Genomic DNA, 18,800 nt, shown 5'->3' on the forward strand with positions numbered 1-18,800 from the left:
ATAAATTCTTGTTGTGTAACAAGATAATCAGGCCTTGTGGCTGTAAGTCAGAAACCATCACTCTGGTGCCTAAGTGTCTAAATACGTGACTATTTGCTTCCTCAACGAACTTACTGAATTATACATTCTCTACACAAAGGTGCTCATGAAAGCAGACTTGAAGTTCTGAAGGATGGCTGCCAAGATAAACAAGTTGATCAGCCCTTCTATTAACAGGACTTAAACTATTAAGTGTGCATGCAGGGGTTGGGGATTTAGCTCAGTGGTAGAGCACTTGCCTAACAAGCACAAGGGCCCTGGGTTCAGTCCTCAGCTCCAGGGGAAAAAAGATAAAAAACAAAAACAAAAACCACAAAGATAAATGTGTATGCAATTCCAAAAGGAAAAAACAAAAGCAGGGGTTGGGGGAGAAAGAAATGGTTACATTTTTCATGGGAGTCATTGCAAGGAAGGTATTTTATATAGTGTGACATGTACCAAATGTGTACAAGTCTAAAACAATGTTTTGCAAAGCAAGAGATCACTATGAGCAACTCACTTTAACATTTTTCTATCGTTTGTTAAATAACATTCTGCTTAAATCATACCCACAAAGCTGACTTTGTGATATTCTAATGGGTCAGATCCCCAAGCTGAAAGACTGTGGCACAAGACTATCAAATCCTGTGCTGTCACAGCCTTTGTCTCTTTCCCAGGGCAGATAGCATTTATGCTTCCCAACATTCTTTCTGAGTTCAGCCAAACTACCATTCCCGGCAGTTATCACTTGGAAGGAGTCAGTACAAAGACATCACATGACTAACTAATTACTAAGCCAGGGAACAGGGACAGAATAGCTAACTTCTATTGTTTGCCCTCTTTGTATCTCCAGGACTTGCATAATGTCCAGCACACAGTAGGCATTCAAATGTCAGCTAAAACTGGAAGCACAGGGCAGGCTTGGTTCCACAGACCCTCTGTGGCCCCTTTTAGCCCCTCCTTCTGCCACCCTGCTCTCTTTAAATATAAATGTCTCGATGTTCAATGATCTTGAGTACTGAATGTCCCCACCCTGTTCTCCAGGCAGTTTAGAGCTAAAGACCATGAAGATAAAGTTATCAGATAAGCTGGCTGGGGACGAGAAGGGGAAACTTACAGGCAGGGACCTGAGCTGGATACTGATGCACAATCTCTCATTTCAACTCTTCAACAACGTGATCGATTTCACACCATTACCTCATTTTACTGGTGGGGAAGCAAACCTTTAGAAAAAAAAAGACACCAGTCATGTGGTTAGCATGTTTGGCACAGCTAGGATTTAAATCAATCAATCTCAACGTCCCCCTGCCCCCAATACTCTCCACCTGCTCTTGAAACTAAAATATAAAATTACAAAGAAACAATGACCAAAAACCTCAGTCTCGTTTGACTTATGTGAATTTAACAAGTTATCACACTGAATAAACAAAACCCAATACCTTAGTAATATACTTCATCATATAACTTTCCTTTTTCTTTACCAAATCTTTGTGAGTTATTCATTACTGGGTATGTTTTTCTTGGCAGCTGTTTGGTCTTGGCTGAGACATAAATCCTTACTGTGAAGCAACTGAGATATGTTAAGTTCTCTGTTACACAGAGAAAAGTAAGCCTGTCTGTGTGTTTGATGGGTCAAGTCCAAGGGGAAATATTAAAAAGAAACAATACATGAATTGGGGGCAATTAAAAGAAGTTAAAAGCAGATCAAAACTTGTGGCCTTTGGCTCTCACTAGAAGCGACATGAGGAAATGCTACAAAATAGTAATGTGGGTCAGGTTTAGCTCTTATCTGCCCCCACGCAAGTGCATTCTGATGTGCAGACACAGGGTCTGCAATGTGTAACTTGTCCAGTCACAACCATGAGTCACTGTAAAAGTCACTAAGACAGTCTTTCGAGAACGTACATTTCTGTTACAGGTTTACAACAGTAATTCTCAACCAGGAGCAATTCAAGGGATGCCTGGCTTAGCCAGGGTATTCCTGGTTGGCAAAACTGAGAGGAAGACAGGAATGGTGCTAAACACTGTACAGTGGATGGGCCCATCTCCCTTTTACAATCAATAACCCGGCTAAGATGTGAGGAGTACCAAGGCCGAGAGCCCATGCTGCAGAGTCCTCCCATCTGTAAAACAGAGAGGGTAAGAATGCCTGCTTGGATGGATGGGTTGTTGTGAGCCCTGGTCTGCTTTATGTGAAGCATTTAGAACACCCTTCTCATAAATAATGAACGGAAGCCGTTGTCCTTCAACTTCATACTTGCAGAATATGGCAGAGATGTATTCACCTCTGTGTTTGCCTGCACATCACATGAGTGCCTGGCTTCCACAGAGGCCGGAAGAGGACATCAGATCCCCTGAGACTGGAGGTAAGGGTGGCTATCAGCATCCATGTGGGTGCTCGGAACTGAACTCAAGTCCTCTGCAAGGGCATCGAGTGCTTTTAAAGTGAGCTTCATTTAAAATCTTTAATAAGTAAAATATACTGGTCCAGCTTTCACAAGGAATGTGACCAGTGGATCCTATGAATGACTTTGTAGAAAACACTCCCAAGAAAGGTTACTGTGTTAGAAAGCAAGATTAGCCATTTATAGACTCTCCAGTCTACCATTTACCCTTTCAGGAGCCTTGGAAATTACCCTACCTTCCCTGACCTTGATAATCGTTAGCCCCTAAGAGAATCTGGAGCCTTCTAGATTTAAAAATGTTCGTGTGTGTGTGAGGGTGGGTGGGTGTATATGTGTGTGCAGATGCATGTGCCCATGGCCACATATGCACAGGGCAAGAAGTATGCTAGGTGTTTTCCTCTATGGTTCTAATCTTATTTTTTAAGGCAGCATCTCCCATTAAACACAAAGCCAGTCTTTAGACTAACCTGGCTGGAGAGAACGCTACCCAGATCCTCCTATCCATAACACTGGACTTACAAGTACTCATGACCATGCCAGGTAAGGTTTTTTATGTGGTTGCTGAGGATTCAAACCCATGTCCTTTTGCTTCCATAATAAGTGTGCTTGCCCACTGAGCCATCTTCTCAGCCCCAGAAGAAGTACATGGGGCTTACGGTTGTTCCATGTTATCAAAAACTTGAACACATGCTTTCTCAATGGTAAGGCCACCATGGTCAAACAAAATGAAGAACAATGCCAATTCCCAAGATGACCATTCCTCTAAATTTCTGTGATTAAGGAGCCTCAAATGCCCATTCACTTGAGATGAACATGGTGTAGACATTAAATACTATCTTATTTGCTGTGCTTTGTAGATGAATCCCATTTCTTTAAAACATAAAGTGGAATGGGAAGGGACGACTTTTGATGCCAACAGTGGCCGCAAAAGATAGCCCAGAACAACCTTCTCATTATGTCTTAAAAGGTGCTAAGTCAGCAGAGAATATGGCACAAGACCAAGACTTCAGACTAAAGCAGCTGAGGACAGATATGTTTTATTAAGGGTCTAGTCAGTGCTGTGACTGAGAGCTGAGCAAAGGTCCCTGGGGGCAGAGTGGTCTCAGTCACTGTCCCTTTTATGGGTGAAATGAACTACGTCAAGTATAGGAAATTTAAAAGTAAAATGCAAACATCTGCCTTTTGTATGTGTTTCCAGATAAGCTCTCTGATGGTCCCTATTCAGGCACTGTCTAGGTGTCCAGAAGATATTAACACAAGGCTGTGTGTGTGTCCCTTGCCATTCAACTATGGCCTTCAGTCCTGAGCAGGCTGGCACAGTTTGACCTGCTTTCAAGACAGACAGAAATGGTGCTTTCCTGGACAACAGAATGAAACACATGCCTTGCATCACACAAGTCACTGTTTTTATTATATTACAATACTAAGAGATTTCATTTTTTTTTAATTTTATTTTGAGACAAGTTCTCACCATGCAACTCATGCTGGCCTTGGACTCGGGATCCTCTTGCCTCTGCCTCCCAAGTGCTAAGATTACAAACATGTACTGTTGTTCCGGCTTTCTTTCTTTTTTTTTTAATGTGAGTTCTGGGATTTGAACTGGGGTCTTTATGCTTAAAAGGCAAGCACTTTCTACCTACTTACTGAGTTGCCTCAAGTCCCTATATGTAGGATGATGTCTTTACTCAGGTGTAAGCAGGTACAAGATAGAACAAGGCCTGTCATTGGACGAGAGGGAATAATAGGGGGGAGAAAAGTTTTAGAGGAGGAGGAGACAGAGAAGGAGGAGCAGTGGAGAGAACATGGAGGCAGATGTTAAGATTCCTCTCTGCACATTTACAGGTTGTTATGAATATTCTTAAGGGATGGATGTGTACAGGGCTTTGTATGTCTAGGTGGGCAATTATATCTTATCAATTGGATCAGAGGTTATTGTGTTGTGTGTTCTTTCATGTGGCGATTTAATTGAGTTCAAGAGAGTGTGTGGTGGCTGGACACATTGGGCCGTGCCACAAAATTGAGATGTATATGTCTGGCATGGTGGCAACCTGCCTTGGGAACTAGATGGGTAGATACTGTTGCCAGGCTCAGAGAGTAGCCATCAGCAGCGTGATACAGGATGGAGCAAAGCAGGTGAGACGCTTTGCTGACTGAGATGAAAATATCAAACAGATGTCATGAGGCCCTACAGTGCCAGATCTAGTGCAGGATAAAAGAAATTTTTTTTTTATAATTTTACTGCAACACCTATATGTAATTCTTTATTAATAGATTCAACACAGGTCTAATACCAATTCTCATGGTTACCATAATGTCCAAGGTATGTGATACATAAATCATTTCAAGTATCAGGAATAACTGTAATATGAAATTAAAGTATCCAAATCCACTCCCGACAGTCACCACAGTTACGGTAAACGTGTCAAAGTCCTAAATTTCAATTAGAGATTAGTAAACGTCAATGTAATTTTTACAGCTTACCAACCCGTGACTCCCGAATTCTATCCAGACTCCCCATGATCTACAGACTCTAGGTAGGAAACCTAGAATTCAGATGACTTCCTGAAGGCTCAAAAACTTTAACAGTGAAAGGAATGAAAAACACAAGTCTGTCCTTTTGTCCACTTTCTTTCTCAGAAGTAATTCCGAAAGACTCCTCCTCTGCTACAGAGCCAAACTGTGCCTGTACACAACTTGCACATATGTGAGCTCTTTTTGATAGTCTCTGTGCGAAAGGCATTAGTTCAGCTTAATCTCATTTAAGAAATGAGTACGGCAGGGCAGAGAGCTTTAAGTTTTGTCCAAGGCAACACATACAGAAGGGAGTTAAGTGCTGAGCTGGCACTGGAATTCATGGCTTTGGAGTCTGAGGTCTGTGTACAGTCCCTAACGTCTGACTGGAAGCCATGAGGGGTAGTGTGGAGTGCTATATTTATACACGCTGAGGCCGACCAGCCGGCCACAGCAACCTTCCAGCAGCCTGCCGCTCAGACTGAGCAGTCCTGGAAGCTAATGAGCACCCTGCTCCTTTCTCTGCTCATCCCCATAGATGACCGTGCATAATCCGGTGTTATTTTCTAGAATGCCGGGTACTTGCACTCTGGAAATTCCATTTCTGATACTGTATTGTTTGTTCCAGTGTTTTCTCTCAGTGCTATAAATTTGTGTATCCCCTAATTTCCATAGTAAACACAATGTCATCCCATCTGCAAACCACTTTGGGATATTCTTTTGTGTAGGGATGGCTGTCCTTGGAATGTTTTTCCTAAAGCCCACCTCTCATGTTCTCAGAGACTTTGCTTTCCTGGAATATATTCACTGTGATCCAACAGATACCCTAAAGTTCTAATATTTTTGCTGTCTAAATGTCATTTATATGCTATGAAGCATATTCTATATTTATATTTTAAAATTTAAATCCCCTAATATTTTAACACTTTTATTTTGACCTTTGAACCTCTCTCCACACAAATATTTTTAATATTCATCTATATTAATGTTCTCTGTAATGTGATTATTGCTTCACTTAGTCTGCAAACTCTGCCCACTCTTCAGATACTTCTGCTGTCTTACCATGTCCCCCACACTGGTTTCCAAAGAAAACAGCACGTTAACTTTGAAGGGGGTCTTTATGCTTGTACAAGACCTTTACCCACCACAAAATACAAACTAACTTGTCAGCTTCTTGTCTCAGATAGATACCAGTGGGAAGACACAGAAGAGAGCTTAAATTCAAGTCGTAGAGGGCCTGAAAGTCGGGGTGTGCTTTTGTATGTGTGTTAACACACATGTGACAGTCAAAGGTCAGTCAGTTTGCTCTTTCCACCATATGGGCTCTGGGACAGAACTGAGAACATCAGCGGTGATGGGCACCTTTACACACTGAGCCAGCCCTGCTACTATATCTAACCCACACCGACATTAGAACTTTCAAAGTACCAGAAGGAAGAGGAAGAGGAGGGGGAGAAGAGGAGGAAGAGGAGAAGGAGGAAGAAGAAGAGGAGGGGGAGGGGGAGGTGCTGCTGCTGGTGGTGGTGGTGGTGGTGGTGGTGGTGGTGGTGGTGGTGGTGGTAGTAATCCTTTTATTCATTCGTTAAGGTTCAGGAGAAAATTGTTCCATGTTTTTCCTGGAATGATCAGCAGAGACAGTTTATAATCCATCTAAACCAGCAGACTTGCTTCCCTAACCTAACACTTCACCTCTGGGTCATAAGTTAATGCTTAGAGTAGTCTCTCCTATACCTCCATGGGCATGGACATGAGGCTTGAACCAATTCTAAGATTTAAGAAAGAATACGGGTGCACGTGCACTTACACACACACCACACCACACACACACACACACACACACACACACACACACACACACACACTATGACACAGTGATTCTCAAACCAACCTTAAAAAAAAATCACAGTATCTGCTTAAATATCATGATATACAGCAAATTAAAAGCAGAGATGAGATAAGAAACACAGACTGCACCATTCTGGAGATTTCTGAAATCTTTAATCTTTCCAGGCCAGTTTTCTAGTCTGTAAAATAAAAAGACCATGGCAGCCAAATCCTGAGAACTGTGGAGAAGGTCTCCCATAGTGCACACAAAGCACAGGGCACAGAAGACGATCGGAAGACACAGGCAACTCTGCAGTTGGTACTGCTCTGGCAACTAAGACAGACAAAACACATATTTTACTCGACTTTGACAAACAGCTTTGGGTGATATTGATGCTCTGGCCCCAGAAGGCCATTCTGTATGAGTGTGAGTTAATATCTGGAGATGCGTTCTGAACTACAAGTGAATAACAATGACAAGCTGTTTTGATATTTTAGTATTTCCAGCATACGTTATTTTTAGCTTAGCTAATTAGTGCTAAAGCCTGTCAACTTGCCAATTATTTCTAAATAAGTAGTTTTCTTACTGCTTGTAATTTAGTTAAATTTTGTAAAACAAAAAAAATTTAAAAAAAGAACAAAGAAAAAAATATTAACACTAGTGATTGGTAAAATGAATTCTTCAAAACAAGGACAGGCCTTTAAATAATTTTTTTTTCTTAACTTGGACTTACTTTTCCCTTTTTTTATTTATTGTTTTGATCAAGTGTTAAATGAAACAGAAAATTCTGGACATCAGCTTTGAAAAATTATCCAATACATTTATCATAAAGGAAAGTAGATCTCTCAAATTCATCGTCTTTGTCATTATTTTGGCTACATGGGCATTTCACCAGAACCTGAAAATCCTCAAACAGGAAAAATCATCTTGAAGATTTAGTACTTTACAAATTAATCCAATTGGTCTGGATTTTACATTTTCCTCATTTTATTTTCATTTATTTCTCTTTTTTCATCAAAATATTCTCAGTTACTGGTGGTTGAAAGTGATAAATCACACACACACACACACACACACACACACAAACTCCATCTTTGGGTTAATTTGACTAAATATTTAATAAGATCAAGAGGACTTAATGAAATTTCCCTTTTATATAAAACTAGAAATTTGTCTCCAGGAATTAAAATGCTATAAAATTCTAACTGCTTCATTACTAAAAGCAAATGGAAGCTAGACATCCTGCACCAATCGAGGCAGAACTATTATCTGTTACTTTGAAATGCAATCCAAACTTTTCCTTTGCTTGCACATAAAACCTCATCCTAATCCCATCTCCAAAGACAAAAAAATAACAACAGTCCTGAGGGCTTTAATCTGTCATTGGAGGCTATCTGTCGGGTGTAGAGTGGTGTTTCAGAGTTACTGAAGTCAGGATGAAAACTGGGATTTACTTGTTTAATTTTTTTTTAAGTTTAATTAAGTTCCACGCTCTATCCATTAAAACAAAAGAAAAAAAGGAAAGCCAGTTTTGAGTTATGGCACAGGACAGGACAGGAAAGGACAGGAATCACCAAGCAACAGAATGACCAGCAGGAACGTGAAAGTTCTGGCTAAAGCTACTGGAGTTCTCGTTTTTTAAAAGGCTCCACTCACCTGTAGAGCCAAAGAGCTCAGACCTCCATCCAACCACTCACATTTTAATCTGGTTTTGCTTTATTTCAGTGCTGGGGATTGGACCCAGGGCTTTGAGGGTGCAAAGCAAATTCACTGTTGGTATTTAAGACTCACAAAAGAATTTAATAACTGGGGTTGAGATGACCACTAAGCGGCCAGGCTTAAGTCAGGAAACAGTTAACAAGCTCCACGCGTGACTCAACAGTGACCTGTGAAAGGGAACGTGCACTGGTGCACCATAATTCAGCAATCTCAGGTTGTGTTAGGTGGTAGCTCTCATCCGTGGGACTCTGAGCTATCGGTCCCTTGCCTATAGTAAAACCTATAGTTTAGAAAATTCTAAACAATTTTCAATTTAGAGGTATAGAAATAGTGGTCTCGACTAGACATTGAATGTCATATTTAAATCAATGAGAAAAAATCACTTGGCCCACATGTTCTGGGGCATGACTTTCAGGGCTGAATTCTCTTAGGTTATCCCACACACATTCAGCTTACTAACATGGTCAAAGTCTACCTGAAATGGACGGAGATAATTGAAGGTATCGATTGTCAGGTTAGACTGGCTTTTAAACATAGTAGGTTTCTCCCACCAGCAACCCCACTAAATGGCATCAACTTAAAACGTAATGAAGACAATCCATAAAAGAATTACCTCAGCAGAAGAAAACTTTGTTTTTTCCATCTTCCGAATCATATGAATCTCTCTCTCTCTCTCTCTCTCTCTCTCTCTCTCTCTCCACACACACACACACACACACACACACACACACACACTACAACATGAACTGTAAACAACTCAAAGTAAGTGAAAAGTCTAAATGTATTCCTGAGCCACAGACTCCTACACACTATCTACCCTAGAGGACTTATAATTAAATCATACTATGTCTTGATTTCGTCCCAATTACTTTGAAAGCAGCTTCAATAAGGCTACAGCCTATACACAAAAGGCCCTAATTTCCCCATCTGGGTATGAGTCTTTTAACTCCAGTTGTTATGCCCCTGGCAAGGAAGTACAGCTGAGTTGGACAGGACTAGGAGAGTCCACGGGCTGGATTTGCTGTGGCAAACTAACTTCCACTTTGCAAATGGCAGAGCTGACTCTTGTCTTTACTGTCTTTTCTCAAACTCAGTAAAGGGCTGTGGGTTAGACTCTCAGACTTCTTGTGAATCTGTGTCGTGAAAACTCAGGCTTATGGGGTAGAAAGAGGATCGACACCCATTGCTTGTTTTCTTAACGCCCCCAACCCCCCAGTTTCTAACACCAGAATGCTGTGTCAGAGGCATCGCAAGCAGGGAACGGAAGTGGGCCAATGAATAGCATAGTATGAGCACTGACAGTCAATGTAAATTGTATTTTTAAGTTACTAGAACTGTTGTTTTGCTCAAAATATCGGTGCTATTTGTGATATTAAAATAATGGTGTCTCAAAAGAGTATTTCTTTTAACATAGAAATCACTTAGTGAATTCTGTGTAATTTGTAAGTTGGCTTCAAGTGCTCAATAGCTAGGATCAGCTAGAAAATACGAAACAGGACATATTTGATAAAACCAGGACCAAGGTTTCAAGGGTTTTGGAAGAGGTTCCACCCTCTGCTATCATGCACGCTATAACTCTATATTGCTTAAAATGTTGATTACACAATAAAGTTGAAAATGCTAGAGAATCAACAAGTAAATCTTGACCCTAAACTAACTCTACCTTTTAACCTCTTTACCCCTGAAGTCAACACAGATTTCCCCCATACCCATGTGTATTACTTCCCTGCTCATCTCAAACCTCCTCCTGATTATGAGTTTATACACACACACACACACACACACACACACACACACAAAATATCCCAGAGTTTCCCACACAGAAAAGCAAGGCATGGCTCCGGCTACAAATGTAGCAGAGGATGGCCTTGTGGGGCATCAGTGGGAGGAGAAGCCCTTGGTCCTGTGAAGGTTCGATGCCCCAGTGTAGAAGAATGCTAGGGCAGGGAGGCAGGAGGGAGTGGGTGGGTAGGTGGGAGAGCACCCTCATAGAAGCAGGGGGAGAGGGGATACGATGGGGGGGGGGACCAGAAAAGAGTGTTAACATTTGAAATGTAAAAAGAACAGCCTGAGACTCTGCAAATATAGCAAGCACATCAGGGTACTTACATGGACAGATTAAATAACTGATTTACTTTCTATATAATTCATTGTCATTGTTTAAAAGCCCCTAGTGAAAAGATCAAATTTTACCTTTTTATTTTTAACTTAACTGCATCTACTCTAGCTAGATTCAGCAAGAGGTTTTTGTTTTTGTTTTTCTACATTACAAAACTATGTAATAACAAAGTTTATCACTTTTTAAAACTTTTGTGACATCTGGGGGTTACTTTTTAAGCAACTAGTCATAGCCATTAGATACAGCAAGAAGATGTTTTAAAGAATTATTATTAGCCCTTTCCTGTTTATGATTAGAGAATTATCTATCCTAAAATGTCTTTAAATTCCATATTGCCTTTTAATTCTACATATTATCCCTAAAATGTTAGTAATCAGGCTACATTTTCCCCTTTTTACATTTAGACTTAAGAGCCCCTACAATGTTCAGATGCTAAAAATATTTAAGACACAAGTAAGACAATAGTGGCGATTATGGGAAAATGTAATGATATCTAACCTCAAGGCGTCAGGATTTCCAGCAAAGCACACTCAACAAAAACCTATCACTGAAGAAAATTATTGTTAAAGTTAATAATTAATGTTCTGTAATTACCCTAAATAGTTAACTACTGTATTTAATATAGTTTCAGTTCCGGGGCAAATCAAGAAAACTGATTTCAAAATGAGGGGGAAAAATGATAACACACACAAAAAAAAGTTTTCTTGCTCTCCATTTTTCTTTCCACTTCCATTTTTTATAAAGATGTTCAAACAGTAAATGTCTTGTAGTTTTCATCTCGTAATACCCTATTTAAAATATGCCAAGTCCACACTGTCCGGCAAGGATCTGGTCACTACTTCATGCTCTTCAGAACTTATAAAACTTCACCAAGAGCCTTCTAGATACTTTCCAGGGTTCTTTCTTTCTCTCACATCATGAAAACAATGCCTACATATAAAATAAAGACCTAATATAATGTAAAGAAAACGTTTTCATAAAGCCCACCCCCTTCCGCAAAAACAGTCTATTAAACACAAACCAAAAATGCTTATTTGGGGGCTCAACCTAGTTTTCAAGAGGTCCTATACAAGTTACAGAGGAAAAGGGCTAATCATGTTACTTCTTTGGTGGGGGACAATTACACACTATTATTTTAATCCTTTCCTGGTAATAAAAATCAAGATAAATTCCCTAAAGAACTGCCTCTGGAGATACTGAAACATAACCAGAATAGCAGTGGAAAGCAACTTAAAAAGTTAGCCCCCCTTCTTCCAAACACGAAATTCAATAAACCTAAAGTCGACCGTCACTTTTAAATCACTTAAAACAAAAATCAAGTCAACCAAAACTTCCTCAAAACAAATTATAAAACTGAGCGCTGTCGAAACTTCCGCTCGACAAGCATTTTAATCCACAGGTAATAAACGCCCGCACCAAAAAAAAAAAAAAAAAAAAAAAAAAAAAAAAACCCTACTTCCCCCCTAATTCCACTTCAAAGGTGCCAGGATTTCAGCGAGGAAGCTGAAAGACCGGATTCTGATTCCAGAAGTCCCCAAGCAGGAGGGTGTCGGGGTTGAGCCAAAGCTCTAACCCTAGGTGCAGGTTCTGAGCGCTATTGCCCTCAAGGCAGGGACAAAGCTGTCCCCGGTCCGGGAGAAGCTCTTTAGGAGGCCACCTGAGCCTGTTTCGCTGCCTTTACGGGGCCACTGCCTGGCTCTGGAAACCCAGCAGGAGCTGTCTCCCGAGGAGCTGGGCCTTCCAAAAGAGGGTCGCGGAGAGAAGGGTCAGGAGCTGACGAACATCCTTCATCCTTTTCCCTCCGTACGAACTGAAAACAAACGAATCCTCGGCTGTGGGTTTTCACCGCACGCCTCATTTCTGTGCACTCCACCGGAGGAGCTCCCGGGATGTTTCCAAAGCATCGGGAGTTTGAAACGGTGCGTGGGCAACGCGGGGAGTCCCCGGCGGAGAGAGCTCCGGCTCACAAGCCGAGTTCGGCTTCCCTGCGCGCTCGAGGATCGCGCGCGGCCCGGGCGTGTAGCCGAGCGCGGGTGACTGTGCGGGACCGCGCCTCCGCTCCCCACGCGCGCCGCCGAGCCGCCCCGTCCCTTGGTTCCCCCAACCCCCGGGTGGCTCCCCGCGCGCCAGGGCCCGCTTACCTGCGGCCTCCGCACCCCGCGCGCGCCGCTGCGTCCCGCGTTGTGCGCAGGTCGGAGGCGCCGCGGGCTGTGCCACCTCCGCGCGGCCACACCTGCCGCGCGGCCGGACGCCCCGCCCCGGCCCCGCCCCGACGGGACCGGCCGCGCCTCCGCCCGGCCAGCAACGGCTGCAGCCGGCGCAGCTCCGGAGCGCCACGACACGGCAAGGTTCGCGACAGCCACCGCCTGCGGCAGCGGCCGCGCGGCAAAATGCGCGAGCCCGGGCGTTCCTGACCAGCAGGCGGGCAGCGATGCTGGCTGGAGTCCTCCGAAACCCTGGCGAGTGGCGCGGTCCGAGGGTCTAAGTGGTTTTCAGGCCGGAGGGGAGTTCTCCCATCCCTGGGTACTCCGGATCCTGGCTGCCAGGAGGCCTTCCTGGACATTTTTTTCCCAGGTACCCACCTGCTCAACGATCTTGGTATTTCGGAGCAGCCTGGGCTCTCTGAATCTTTCTACTGGCTTTGCCTCTGGATGAATGCTCCAATGCACTGCCATGTCTCCAACCAAGCACGTCATTTTTATTGTCCGTTGAGATTCATGTTTAATACTGGAGCGTGCAAGCAGAGACATGCACTTTCCCAATCCTTTCCAAGTAAGTTTCAATTACCTAAAGGTAGGGGTTGCCCATCTTGGAAAATCTCAAGTGAATTCAGAATTACACACAGCAACATATTTTTTCCTATGGTGTGCAAGCACAGCATGAGACCTTTTACACTGTTTTAAGAGGGTGGAAATTGTCTTTGTAAGAGTAAATGCAATTACATTTTAGCAAAAGTCCCGTTACCCCCAAGAAAAAATTCTACAGGTGGGTTGAGGAGAGGAATAAGATGCACAGTGATGTTTTATTAATGATGTGATAACATCTCAGTGTAAAACTCACTTATTCAAACCAGGTGAAAATTAGTCACCAGATGTTCCCTAATGAGGTGGTACTCATTCGCTTAGCCAACCATAGAGCAGACAAGCCAAATAGGGTTGATTTATTACACAAATTACCTTAACATGAGCATATATGTGAGCTCAAGACTTAGGTGAGAAACTCGGGTTTCATTTTTCCGTAGGAAGCAGGTACATAAAACGTTGTTTATGCTCTCTCCTACACTCAAGTGTGGAGAGGTCGCGATGCTTAATGGTTAACAGGGTTGAACACACAATGGTAGGAATCATTACGCTTCATCTGAAAACGGCTCTCTGACTCGTGATCTCCATTTTGAAAAACTGAAAACTCTCAAGCTTGGTCCACTACCTTGATCAAGAAATAAGAATCAACAATTAAACATGTCACTATTAAAGTAGTCCTGAAGGTTTTTAAAAATTAGCTTTAAAGTTTATAGTCATAGTATTGGGGGGGGGATCAAATACTACCAATTCATAAAAAGCAAGCCTTAAAATGAGAACCTAGAAAGAGCTAAGTGTTTGTCTAGGGGGAAACATGCAGTTAAATCTATCCATAGAAAAACACAAACGCATTCTTTGAAGTACAAAAATCTTGCTCTAACTTTATTTATTGAATTAGGGTATCATCACATGTAGGTAGCCATTTAAACACAATCCTTTTGGTAAAATAGAAAAGGAAGAATCCTTTTTTATGAATCCCAGCAGGAAAGACTTAAACTCCAACAGAAAACCCAAATAGTTGCATAAATACAATTACTTCATTTATGGGACACTTTAAAAAAGGTTTTAAGCAGAAGCTTAAATTAATACTATATATAAGACTACCGATTGTTTATCTAAAATTATGTACCATGATACTTTAATAGCAAATAATTGAAGAAAAGATAATACATCTCAGATTTTAAATACCAATGTAAAGAAAAACAAACATTTGTCTTTCAGACTTTGATCCAGGCTGACAAGTTGTTTGTACCCCAAAACAAATGCCGAAGATGGTATTGTAATTGTGCACAGAGAAACGCTGCACAGAACATAGAAAAGAGGCCCTCATCCCATCCACTGAAGTTCTGATGAGAACATAGCAAAGGATTTCAGTGCTGGTCACTCACCCAACCCATCGGTAACACTGCCGGTTTCTTAGACTTTAAATATGATTTTAAAGAAATATTTCTTTTTAATGGAAAAAAAGCTAACAGACAAAATAACAGATATCTATCCCTAGTGTTCCCTCTCTGTTAAAACTGGATGGTGGTGTGTGAATATCTGACAGTATTCTCAAATGTCTTAGAGTTAAAGGTAGGATTAAAGTAAATGAAAAAAAAATGTAACCGTGATGAATAAAACATTAAAGCTTTCAAAAACAAATGTGGTTTCTCATTTGTCCTTATGAAACTTATAAAGTTTTCAGATATTTAAAAGAATTTTCTTCTAGTTTTATTTTTTTTTTGAAAGCTCCAATCCCATGCCTTTTGTTTTTGATAGTATTCGATGAAGAAGGAGGGCTGGGAGGAATGCATTTTGGGTTCTGTGTGCAGTGAGAAAGGAATAACCCTAATGGAGACAATGCCGCCCTTTTCACATTAAACAGCATAGGTAAGTAGGAGAGACCAAGGCTGTTATCTGAGACTCTGTCTTTATCCATGCTGAGGTTTAGAATGCCACGTTACACAATTAGTGTTAGTTTCTCTAACATTTGATCTCACCTAATTTCCATACAGAAGGATGGTAAAGAAATGGCTGACCTATTGAAATAAATGAGGAAGAAAAAGAATCATATTTAAGTTTGTTTCTTTTATGGATATTTGGAGAAACATGTTCTAAAGGTATTTGGTTCCATTCCATCATACATGAAATGGGCCATCTGGATGGCTCAGGTAAGGGAACTTGCCACACATACACACACACACACACAGACATACACACAGACACACACAGACAGACACAGACAGACACACACTCACACACACATCCACATACAAACACACACACAGACATACACACACATACACACACACACACACTCACACACAGACACACACACATTCACACACAGACACACACACATTCACACACACACATTCACACACAGACACACACGCACACACATTCACACACACCTTGCAGGCTAAGTAGATAAATAAATATCACAATATTTTTAAAAATTGAAATGACATCTTTGGATTACCTCCAGTTACATAAAATTTATCGAATGCTACATTAGTTTCCAAAATTTTTCAGCACTGCTCATTCAGCTGCCATTGTCGGAACTGTCATGAAACTTTTCTCTATTGAAAATGTATCGAATAGCAAGGGTCAGCTGCTCACACCCAGTGGCTAGCATGCACAAGTCTCTGAACTTCTCTCACAGGCAAATCTTTCTGACCCTGGGCCTTGCTCATCTTTGAATCATCCATGTTTTGAATCCACAAAGGGTTATAGGGAGAAGGAAGTATTTCTCAACTGCAAACACACAAGGAAACTAAGAATAGGTCTACACAAGCTTGACATCAATTACCAACTGGGCTGTGACAGTGTAATTTTCGGTACTATCTAACGCTGAGTTCATCTCCTGAAAGCAGTATCATAATAGCTTCAGTCTGGGGCTACGGATGCAAATCATCCATGTTCATTACTTATAATCTGCTTCATAACTTATAGACACATCAAATGTTAAGCACCACAAAAGCAGAGAAACATTGAAACCCAACTATAATAAACGTAAGATCATTCTAAAGGAGAAAAAAAAATGTCAGTTATTCTTCTTACCCAAACCCTGGTGATGGCTTCCAGTCTGTTAGGTTTAGGTTAAGTGATTGATGACTGCGTGGGGTAAGGATATAGATGAGAGAGAGAGTGGGAGGGGCTGCTGGGAAGTGCTTTGTGCAATAGATGTGTAGGATTGGATCCACACTTAGAGACTTCCCACTCGCTAAGAGTGCACCACAGACTAGCAGCATTGGCCTTGCTAGTCTCCTCACATAGGAGCTTGCTAGAAATGGCTTGCTGAGACAGGACTGGCCTTTCAAGGTGCTCAGTCTTCAAAGTACATGCCAAACGTTTGGGAACTGCTGCCTGCTGAGACCAAGAACTGTCCTGTGGTTTGGGCTGCCCTGTCTCTCTAGCTGGAAAAACAGAGAAACAATCTGTTAAAAATCCTGGGATATTTTTCTTTAATGAGACCCTCAAATGCGGTAAAAGATTTCTCTAGGTAAAGATTTTAGATGAGTCTTTTGAAATTGTATCAGGATCACAAGCTAGTTCAACACATTCACGTGGAGGACATACGTGGCCTTCAGTGTTTATTCTGGACAGTTTTCTGTTTTGCTTCAAGTTGTTCAGGATTAGGTAAAGACTCCCAGGTCAAGTCTCTCTGCAGGTTTTAGAGTCAGAAGTCCAACAGGGCAGAGTGTGACTCTGTTTACTTCCCCGTGTGTTTGCCGGCTTCTCAAACTCCCCATGGCTAGCTGTTGAGGATCCATGCATCTCCTGCCCTTACCTTCCACCCACCATTAACTCCATCCTCAGACCACCTCGTACTTAACTTATATCCAATCAATCCCCTGTCTGATATTTAGGACTCTTAAAAAAAAAAAAAAGCCTTTCAAACTCATCTAGGTAAAGTATTTCTCGTCAAGAATTTTTTTCTCTTAAGAACTAGAAATGCAAAATGGCCAAGCTAAACTCACAACAATGTTGCGATGCCCACCTCTTAGTGTACTTGTAAGAACATAGCCCAGATGCCCCCCCAAAACAAAACAAAACACAACAAACAAACAAAATGAAAAAGCAAACATAGGAACATGTGGGTTTCTTCCAAAAAGATCGGGACAGCCCATGAAGATTTTTAAAACAACACCCTAAAGAAATTGGCCCGTCTTTTAAAGAATGCAGTCATGTGCAAAATGAAAAATACAGAAGTGATCCTTCGTGCTTTGAACCATTTTGAACAGGATGACGATGGCCAGATGCTTCTATTTTGAAAAGAAAGTTCTCGAAATCATCTTCAGAGGAATTGTGGGTTTTGTGTTTGTAAACTAAATTCGGGATATGGCGATGAGTCCTAGGCACTTCCTTTGCTGGCATCATCGAGTACAGTGGGAAGTATAGTCAGGCCTCTAATGGAGCAGATGTCCTCTGTAGACTCAGTATGTCACTTCTCATGGATAAATTCCCCAGCTCCATGTTCCGTCTTTTGGTTTTTAAGCCAGAAAAAAAAACAAAACAAAACCAAAAAACCAAAAAACAAAAACAGTGAAAATTGAGGACCTTCTGTAATCACTACAAGAGACAGAGAGACAGAGAGAGACAGCGAGACAAGAAGACAGAGAGATAGAGAGATAAACAGAGAGGCAGAGGAGAGAGGAAGACTCTTAAATCACGCCGCTGGGCACCTGGAGTGTGCTGTGCTGAGTGGAGCGCGTCAAAGCCTCCGTCCCTCAAATGTCTTTGGGCTGTTGGTTTTAAGGCTAAAAAACCAGCAGCATTTGGAACCACATCAAGGATTCCATCACATTCCCACTCCCCATCCAGGGAATGACTAGTTAAAAGGCCACGCCAGTATGCATGTTGGATACAAGAAAAAACAAGTTCATAGCCAAGGAAACCTGGCACATTCTTTAAATCCTTGTCCAGCCATGGGAAGAGAGCAGGAATCTAAGCAGATGTCCAATTAAGACACAAATTCATATGTGCACCCTTCCCCCTCCGCCGGCTCTCTGTATGAGTGTGTGTGTGTGTGTGTGTGTGTGTGTGTGTGTGTGTGTGTATTAAAGAAAAAGTGCAGATTATCTTTCCTTATGGCTACTATCTCCCACACATTGCAAGGACCCACCCAAAATGAAAGTTGACTATCTTTAGGGTAGATATCTGGAGAGCATTCTTGTTGCTTGCATCTGGAGGTTAGGGTTAGGGTTGATATCTGGAGGCATTCTTGTTGCTTGCATGTGTTAAAGGGGATGGGAGTTGGGGATGGATCTCCCAGCACTCAGGAGGCAGAGGCAGGTGGCTCTCCATGTACGGAAGGTCAATCTCTACATAAAGAGTTTCAGAAAAGGAGTCTTGTTGTCTTTTTCATGATCCAGTGCTGTCTGTCTAATCAATCTCTCTTAGTTGACACACCTCAATAT

General features: G+C 41.7%; 2 long non-coding RNA genes across 2 annotated transcripts in view; one reads left to right on the forward strand and one right to left on the reverse strand.

Annotated features, from left to right (window-relative positions):
* Positions 1-12,809, reverse strand: part of LOC130062807 (uncharacterized) — a 29,202-nt gene extending 16,393 nt beyond the window's left edge. The window contains exons 1-2 of the long non-coding RNA NR_185305.1: positions 12,739-12,809; positions 1,136-1,241 (exon numbers count right to left, since the gene is read on the reverse strand). This is a non-coding gene — a long non-coding RNA (uncharacterized LOC130062807). The remainder of the gene's footprint in view (positions 1-1,135; positions 1,242-12,738) is intronic.
* Positions 12,810-12,972: 163 nt separating this feature from the next.
* LOC130062808 (uncharacterized) lies at positions 12,973-15,035 on the forward strand. Its single transcript, NR_185306.1, has 2 exons — positions 12,973-13,369; positions 14,617-15,035. It is a non-coding gene; the product is annotated as an uncharacterized LOC130062808 (long non-coding RNA).
* Positions 15,036-18,800: the final 3,765 nt, after the last annotated feature.

Source organism: Rattus norvegicus, chromosome 5, assembly GCF_036323735.1.
Source record: "Rattus norvegicus strain BN/NHsdMcwi chromosome 5, GRCr8, whole genome shotgun sequence".
Classification (NCBI taxonomy): domain Eukaryota; kingdom Metazoa; phylum Chordata; class Mammalia; order Rodentia; family Muridae; genus Rattus; species Rattus norvegicus.